This window comes from Rhipicephalus sanguineus, chromosome 7 (assembly GCF_013339695.2).
Source record: "Rhipicephalus sanguineus isolate Rsan-2018 chromosome 7, BIME_Rsan_1.4, whole genome shotgun sequence".
In the NCBI taxonomy this organism is placed as follows: Eukaryota; Metazoa; Arthropoda; class Arachnida; order Ixodida; family Ixodidae; genus Rhipicephalus; species Rhipicephalus sanguineus.
The window spans coordinates 126,806,697-126,815,321 of NC_051182.1; positions in this window are offsets into that span (position 1 = coordinate 126,806,697).

Below are 8,625 nucleotides of genomic sequence, written 5' to 3' on the forward strand. Positions count from 1 at the left end.
GGGGCCACTCGATTTAAGCGAATGAAGAATATGTATGACCATCCAAACACTAACTAGCTGAACGGCAAAATAGTGCGAAAGATACGGACATACTTTGATAGGTTAGCTAATGATAACCACAACTTCAAAATTACATCTTGGAAAGGTGCAAAGGGCTACCTGTCGTCTCGCGGAATCCTGAACCAGTTTAATACCACGCTCTCTCCCTATCCCTGCCGTTGTTTGCACCACGCAGCGCAGCAGTAGCTGCCGTAGTACTTGACTCCGGACGGCATTACCTGGAAAAAAAGAAAAAAAGTTTACCGTAGTTTTCTCTGGCCTTCGCACAAATTGTCTCCGACGCACTTCTCAGCGCCCTTTCGCGGAAAAAACAGTCCCAAGCAGTTGCCGCAGTGAAAACAAAGCAACCTTCGGTGCATGAACTACTGAGGCAGCATTTAACGAGAATATTACGTCGTAGCCACGGCCAACGAACACTGTTGTCCATGTCTCAAGTTCTCTCTAATTCGGCTCTTAACATAGGCGTGAAGCAAACTGCGAATACCACAAATAAACGATTCTAAGCATAACTGCACTCTTTCACACATTTGCACACCCACGCAGTGAATTACAACTGCGTGTAACGGCATTGTATGTGCAAAGAAAACCTTACGACGCAAGCGGCGACTCATTTTTGGCGCCAAGAAACGATTTCTTCGCTAACGTGCTGCGCAGCATTTCAAGTTGCTATTTCTTAATGCAAAGCATTCACGAGCATCATACGCGAAGCGTGAAGCACAAAGAAGCTTTCGGCGCTAAAACATAAAGTACGTCAAATGTCAACTTAAAGCTGTAGCGACAAATACATTGCAAAGTAAGGAAGGAAAAAAGAACAAATGAAGGCGTTCTTACCAAGCAGTCGCCAAGCAGAGTGACTTCCCGGCAGACGATCCCAGCGAATTCCACGGAGCAGGTAGAGCCAATTTTGTATGCGTCGCCGCTCATGCCGCGTCGTCGTGCCATGCCGGCAATCCTGACCATATATGGTCATGACAGCTACCAATCGATGATTTCGAACTGTCCAATCGCAGACGATAAAAACGGATTAGAGCCGCACTGCGAGCCAGCGGAAGCCACTGCCGTAGCCACATAGTCTGACAAAGACAAGTAGATGTATCGTGAACCAGAAAAGGTACTGCAGTAGATAACTAGCACGCGCGTTCTCTTGGAAACAGGGAGTGACGTTCTGCGTCTAACGGCTGGCGAGAAGCTGCGTAGCTCCGCCGCTTATGGGCTTGTGTGTCCACTCTTGTCATTTTCTGTTACTCTATGGCTCGCGTGTGAAACAGTTTTTTTTTAACGACGATGCTCCGATATTCGCGCATGCGTTGTTGCAGCCACAACTATAGTTGCGTCATTACGTCACGGTATCGTTCGTCGCCGTCTTATCGGCGAGATCTGCGCGCGGCGCATTGTGCCGGAAAGAAATTGAAGAAAAGATGTACAAAAGAAAAATCGAAGGATGGCCCATGCGGCGCGTCACCGTCGGGCAGGGTGTCGGAACGAAATGTTTTTCGGTTCTGTTTTAGTTTCGTTCCATCTCAAAATTTCCGTTCAGTTTCTAATCCGGAACGAAAAAAAAATGTTCCGTAACGGTTCGTAACGGTTTATTTATGCAAAAATTTGAAGTTAAAGTAATCATAAAGAACATTGGATTTGTGATGTAGTTACTTGCCCTCCTCTTAGGAAAGTGGGACAAGGGATAAAACACATTCTTCAGAGGAACGTGAAGTAACTTGTACCGCAAATTCCTACCAACTAGCACAAACCAGTATTAATTTCAAAGTCCTAGTATTTAGTTTCTCAAAAGACAAATACGAATTTTTTTAGTAGGCTCAATGCTTTGTGTCAAGGGAGGTGAGCATGATTCTCAGAGCAGCGCGTAATTGAGTAGTACCCTATCTGAGTGCGAGACCACTGTTCTGATAAAAAGATCGCCAGGCCTGCGCTGGAACACGCAGCACAGTCAGAGCGAAAGCTGGAAGAGAGGTCTTTGTAGAGCCCGTTGTAGAATCTCTTGGGCAACTAATACAAGTACAAATGCAAGGTACTCACTACGTCATAAATCATCGCAATTTTTCTGAAGTAGCGAAGTTCCCACTATGCCATTTTTCGTCATTCCTCGGAGAATCGTGGTACCCGCTACACATGTGTAAGTCATTATGTGCAGTTTGTGCTGTGGCTGAGGATGATGAAGAATTATGGCTGAGCACTCTTGCAGTGGGTGGGAAACAGTGTTGCGGAATGGGCGCCTCGATTCCATTGCAATTCTATTCTGGAAAAATTAGAACTTACCGCAATTGTATTCCTTTCAATTCCTCGGAATGAAAAAACTAGCTCATTCGCACACTGGGAAGTGGCCGGGCAGTTCAATTCCATATCTGTAATCCTTCAACGTAGGAAAGGCATCTCGATAGCTTTATCGAGTTAAGAATGAACGCCCCATAAAGCTGATGTCATCAAATGCATTAAGAACTGCAAAAGTACGCAAAACACATTACCAAGGTCGAGGGATAGTAGCTTGGCGACATATTTCGTGCAGTACAACCATCCTACTAATTCCCATAGGGGCAGTTCTCCCGCTACCTTTAGTATTTGCATGGTCAGCATGTTTGAACGAATGGTGGTGTTTTAATATTGTTTAAGCTTAAATGTGTTAGTGCTAAAATGACGACATAGCTTATTCTTATACTGGCAAAAGTAGTGTTCAAGAAGACTAAGCAGTTTTGCCACGCGCCTGGAGCGGTCGGGAATATGGAGAAAACTAAGATTTGGTTAATGGGGTAGAAAACCGTCTAGATCTGCTGGTATTAGTTGGAACAGTGCACTGCTCGGGCACCTTGTGCCTTTGCATCGAATAGGGAACGCTGGGCCACACTGCTCTACAGCACTCACGCTTGTCAAGCGCGCCTCGCAAGCATGGATGGGGTGAGAACTTTCTGTGTTCGCCTGTGCGCAGGTATGCAGTGTCTTCCTTGTCGCAAAGGTTATTTACGTGTGTCAGGTACTAAACTGCTCGTGAGGTAAAGATCAGGCTGTTCATAGAGTATTCGCCACTTTCGTGTGGGGGTATCAATGGGAAACAACGCACAGGGGCAATTTGTTTCTCCCTTCGGTATCTGCTGAAATAATCCATTTGTTTGTACACTAACTTATGCCTCGGCTTGTAGTAGGTGCGTTGCTTATAAGCGTACCGTGCTTGTAATCAGCCAAGCCATTTTAAAAATACTGCTTTATCGTTAATTTCGAGACTCTGACTTCCTAATGTTTGAAAACGTGCTCTATTTTCGGAAAAAGACGTAATTTTATTCCCATTGCATTTCGTGCAAAAGGCGCTTAATAACATTGCCATTCCATTCCTCCAAGTGTTGTCCTCATTTCATTCCGGGGTCGCGAAAATGTGGAATGATTCCGAAGTCATTCCAATTCTGGTGGGGCAACTCCGCAACACTGGTGGGAAGCATTAAACCACACACTCTTTGCTCTATTAGCATTCTGTGATGGCTGGTTGTATTTTATCTTCTGCCACGCTATATTACATATGTTAACACGATTTCTTGCCCGACATGACGCCTGTATACAGTATTTTTGCGAAGGAGTTACAAGCACCAGCGCGGTGCTGTGGTGGAAGACCCGACTGCCACGCAGATGGGCGGGTTAGAATCCCATCCGATCACAGGAATTCCTTTCTCGTTTAATTTTTTCTTGTATCACGTGATAACGGACACGGACACCGGCGGCGACGGGCAACTATGGCGCCAAAATCAGCTGTTGTGATCTCATAACAGCTTTCGCTGTAACAAACTTGAGCGACGACAATGCCCTCTCCACTTTGGCCTGCGCGACAGGCGCGCAAAAGTCCACTTGCGTTAACATAAACATCTCTGGTTGCCACTGTTTTCGTTTTTCGTACAATTTCAACATATCTTTGCTTTGGAATTCTTGCCTGAGATATGCTCACATTGCATGAGCTCAGTTGTTCCGGATTGCGAAGTTTTCTCATGAACCGAAATACGATTGAAAAAATTTCGCTTTCACTCCGGACGAAATAATAGATAAAGTTTCGGTTACGTTCTCGTTCCGGTCAAAAATATAGTTTTTTTTTCGTTTTTCGTTTTCGGTTTTTGTTCCGTTCCGACACCCTGCCGTCAGGCTCGGAATGTTCTAGAAGCGAATGAGCTCAGAGCTGAAGCGGTGGGATCGCTTCCGCGATGTCGCCTTCTCGCGTATACCTTCGCTCTTGAACTGCGACCCAGTTACCGGCATGACTTGCAATTATGTGACGAACGCGCGCAAATAACGGACAATTTTAGAATAGCGTACGCTAAGTTAGCGTTAGCGTTTGCGGCCCGCTATTTCCGTCACTTAACGGGAGACCGCAAACGCTTAGCGTGCGACGTGTGCGCATTTGCGCGAATAGCCAACTCAAAGCTTTGCGTACGCTGTTCTAAAACTGCCTAATAGGCAGGTTTAGAATAGCGTACGCAAAGCGTACGCTATTCTAAGCGTACGAATAGCGCACGCTAATTATACGTGCAAAGTATTTCCTTGGACTCTTGCCACGCAGCCTTTTCCTTGAATCCGTTGTAGCAAGAAACCGCGCGTTCCGTTAATTTCAGTCGCACTTGTCCGCTGCCGTGTAACATGGTTACGGCCAGTGGCGTACCAACTTGGTAAAGTAAAATGTTGGGCGAGTTGGTGTGCTTTCTCTGGGTGTGCCGTAGTATCGCGCCCCAATGTTTATCATGCACCAACTTGTTCGTGAGGTGGGGAGGGGCAAGCATACCTTACTGCATCGGCAGTGTATATATACGGGTCATTCCATGCCAAATCACTCAGCGTTTTTCCGACCATCACAAATATGGCTGAAAAAAATTTCCACGTTTTTCTTGAAGTTCAAAACTCGTTCTGCTCGTTTATTTCGGTTGCCAAAAATTTTCCCGCCTGTTTGTGAGAGTCTGTAGTTTTGCGTCGACTGAGCTAAAGGGCATCAAACAACAATTTTTTTCAAAGGTCGTTGATAGGATGCACTCAATAAAATGGTATTTCCGGCAATCTAATGAAGTGATGTAACTGTAAAAATAATGACTTATTTATGTATATCGATTCTTCGAGGGCTTTTCGCACGAGCAAAATTGAATAAAGTTGCAAAGTTTGATATTTTTTCCAGAAACAAGGCAAACTCAAAGGGTAGAAATTAATTATATACTGGAAGCCTGTTCGACATACTACAAAAGAAAAATAATTTAGTCGCTGAAGGTGTAGCAAATCGTCAGAAAAAAAATTGCGAATTTCACTTTTTTTTAGAAAAGCTCTGTATTCATCGTCAAAAAACTTGCCTTGGTGGTCGGACTAAAAATATGCACAATACTTCATTTGAAAGCTCTATGTATTAGCTGAACATAGACAAAGTTACAAAAGGGTATTATTTTTTTAACTTGAGAAATATTTTTTTGAAATTTTGTATCTCCACCAGCTTTTCGCTGACGTAACTCAAGCGGCATGAAGCACTCGCAAAGGCAATCTTCAGCCCATGCCCACTGACCTGGGATGCAGACGTCAAACATGGTGCTGTCTATAAAGTAATGGAAAAGGAAATGGGGTTACTTTATAGACAGCACCATAACAGCTCTAGAAAGTTATCTACTGGAATGTCCGCATTGTTCCTGAAGGAAACCTCGTCATTATCCTCAGTGATAGTTTCCTTCACGCATCTCATTAAGTTGTCATGCGGCAACGAATAGAACAGGTCCTCCACATCTACGCTAAATGCATAACATTCTAACGGGTTACGCTCCGCCAACACTTTGACCACTTCCTCCGAGTTGCGCACCAGAAACGTATCGACCACCGTTAATGCTGCCAGATGTTTTTGGAGAAAACCAGACACCACGTACTGCCAAGTGTTTTGCTCTGTTACAATAGCGCTGTTATGGTTTTATTTAGGCTCGACTGTTGTTTTCTTTGAGAAGGGCTTGTATGTACAAAAGTCGGGGGTAAGTATTGGCTCAAGAGTGGCACGTATACTCAGCAGTATTTTTCTAGGAAAAGTTGATCGTGCTCTTCAACACGACTTAGACGGCATTGCGCGTCATGCGTTTAGGTATGTTGACGATTACCTTGTGTTTGTTGAGCGAAGAAACTTCACGTGCTCAATGATTGATGCCAGGGCTGGGCAAAGATACTTTGAAATTGTATCGCGATACGATACAAGATACTCAGGCAAAAAGTATTGGAGATACAGATACAAGATACTGCCGCAATAATTGTATCCGATACGATACTTGTCAATTGTATCTTAAGATACTTCGATACATTCTCAAATTTGTTATTATAGATCCATATTATGCAGCAGCAAACGCCTATACACGAAAATGTCTGCTTGAAACTTTCTCAATTGTCACCTATGTTCTTACATTTGAATGAGATGTCTGTTAGTATCTCAAAAGTTTGCCCTTCTTGTTCAAAGTACATTAGTTTCCTTCCAAAACAACTTATTGGGGTTTGTTTTACCTTCTTGACAGGACAACTCTTTATACACTTCGCTGACAGCGGTTCTTGCTTGTCAATTTTGCAGTTGATGGGAGTCGCTGCTCAGCTTGCCGCAAGCTATAGCGGGTTGCCATATAATCAGAATAACTTCACTAAGAAGCCTTCGCATGACGGCGCAAATACCGGTGTGGACTTTTACCTTGTCCGTAAAACACAGTTTGCACAATACGGTATATCCGGACAGCTGTACAGCTGCAACATCGCTGGTAGCGCCATTTTTTGGAGGGTGGGGGGGAGGGGGGGGGCTCATGATGTATACGGTGTTTGAGACAATTCGCTAGCGGCCCGGCCGGCACATATGACCGTCTTCGTGCCATCTGTTTTTATTTGCTAAATAATTATGTTTCTGAGCTACACAGACATGACTGGCCTCAAGCATTCCTTTCGTGAGAAACTTGTGGTGGCCATGTGCTGAAATATAACCGGGTAACAGAAACTCTATATTTCAATCCGCGTCAAGATTTCACTCGTTGTGACATCGGTATCAGTGTTTCTCGAATCCTGACTCCAAATCCCCTTCTGAAATGGCCTATATAGGAGATATGTGAAAGGCTTCCTTTCAAATGGCAACGTCATTTTGTTCAAGCTCTCTCCGACCGCACCATGTTCACTGTCCCGGCCCTTGGAACTAAATTTCGCGACCGTGGCCCGCCGACTATAAGCTGAGTTTGAGACCCCTGGTGTATGCGTAGATGACGTAAAACTGCAATGAATTTTCATATTCTACTTATCTGCTGGCGTAAAGGAATCTTTGCTGATATACTCACTAAAGTGCAATCTCTTAGCAATTTTTCTTCAATGAGACACACCGTGCAACACAGAAATGTCTCAGAGGTATTGTATAGTTGCACAAAGCGTCGCAGGATACCGCCGCTATTCGCGCTATTGCCGCTTATAGCTCCCAATACGTGGCGATTAGTAATACGAAAAATATTTAAGAAGGCGTAAAAAAGGAAAACAAATGTAAGTAAAATAGAGAGGTGGTTGTGTATCAAACGTTCACATTGAATGAGTAGGGAAACACAATACAGACGGCGCCCTTAATAGCTATGAGCATGAAGTATCGTCAACTTGCCTGTTGAGACAATAGAAAATTCAGTGTCTATGGAAAATTGCCTGAAACAGCTCCTTAGGACGCCCACGAGTAAAACGGAGCATTAAGTAAAACAACGTTTCTCGAATATCCTTCCTAATATCTTTAAGATGGCTTCTAATGATTTTCGTTATTATATTTTTTATTTATAATTCCCTCAGGGCCAAATGGCATTGAAGAGGGAGGGGAGTGAATACAATACATGAAAAATACAGAATTAAACAGTGCAGTTAATTCAGGTAACACAACATTTCTCCACGTTATAGAAAGAATAGTAGTTATTTCAAAAAAAGAAATAAAATAAAATAAACAGAAGCAGTGAGTACAGATAACAGAGTCTCCTCGTTATACAATGTTATCTAATGCTTCGTAGAAACGTTTGCAGTCAGTGATGGTTTGTGACACTTCAGGAAAGGTGGTTCCACTCCTGAGATGTACGAGGAATAAACGACTGAAAGAAGGACTTAGTGTGGCATGAAGCGATTCCTAACCTATTACGATCACCAACGCGGCTTTAAATGTACCCAGGCCGGAGTATGAGGTCATTACTAAGTGTGGATGGTGGAACATTTTATGAAATAGCGAAAGACGGGCGACATTGCGTCGGGAGCCAATGGAATAAGTGATAAGTTATTTTTCATTGAGGTTATACGGGCAGTGCAGTGGTACACTCTTAATCATGTCCTGCTTAAAGTTGCAGTCTATAGCCCGGGAAACGAGACGAAAAATCTAACGCCTATAGACTGTTTGTTTAGCCGGCACAACCTGTAGGCGGCGCCGCCCGTAGCCGTCCTGCGGCGTAGTAGTTTTCTCAGCGGCTCATATCATAGGCGGGACTCCAATAGGCCGGAGATTTTTCGTCTCGAATCCCGGCTAGTTACGAGGCCGGCTATGGAGATCTCCTCGCTCCCTGAGCCTAGCTACGGTGTGTCCCACTACGG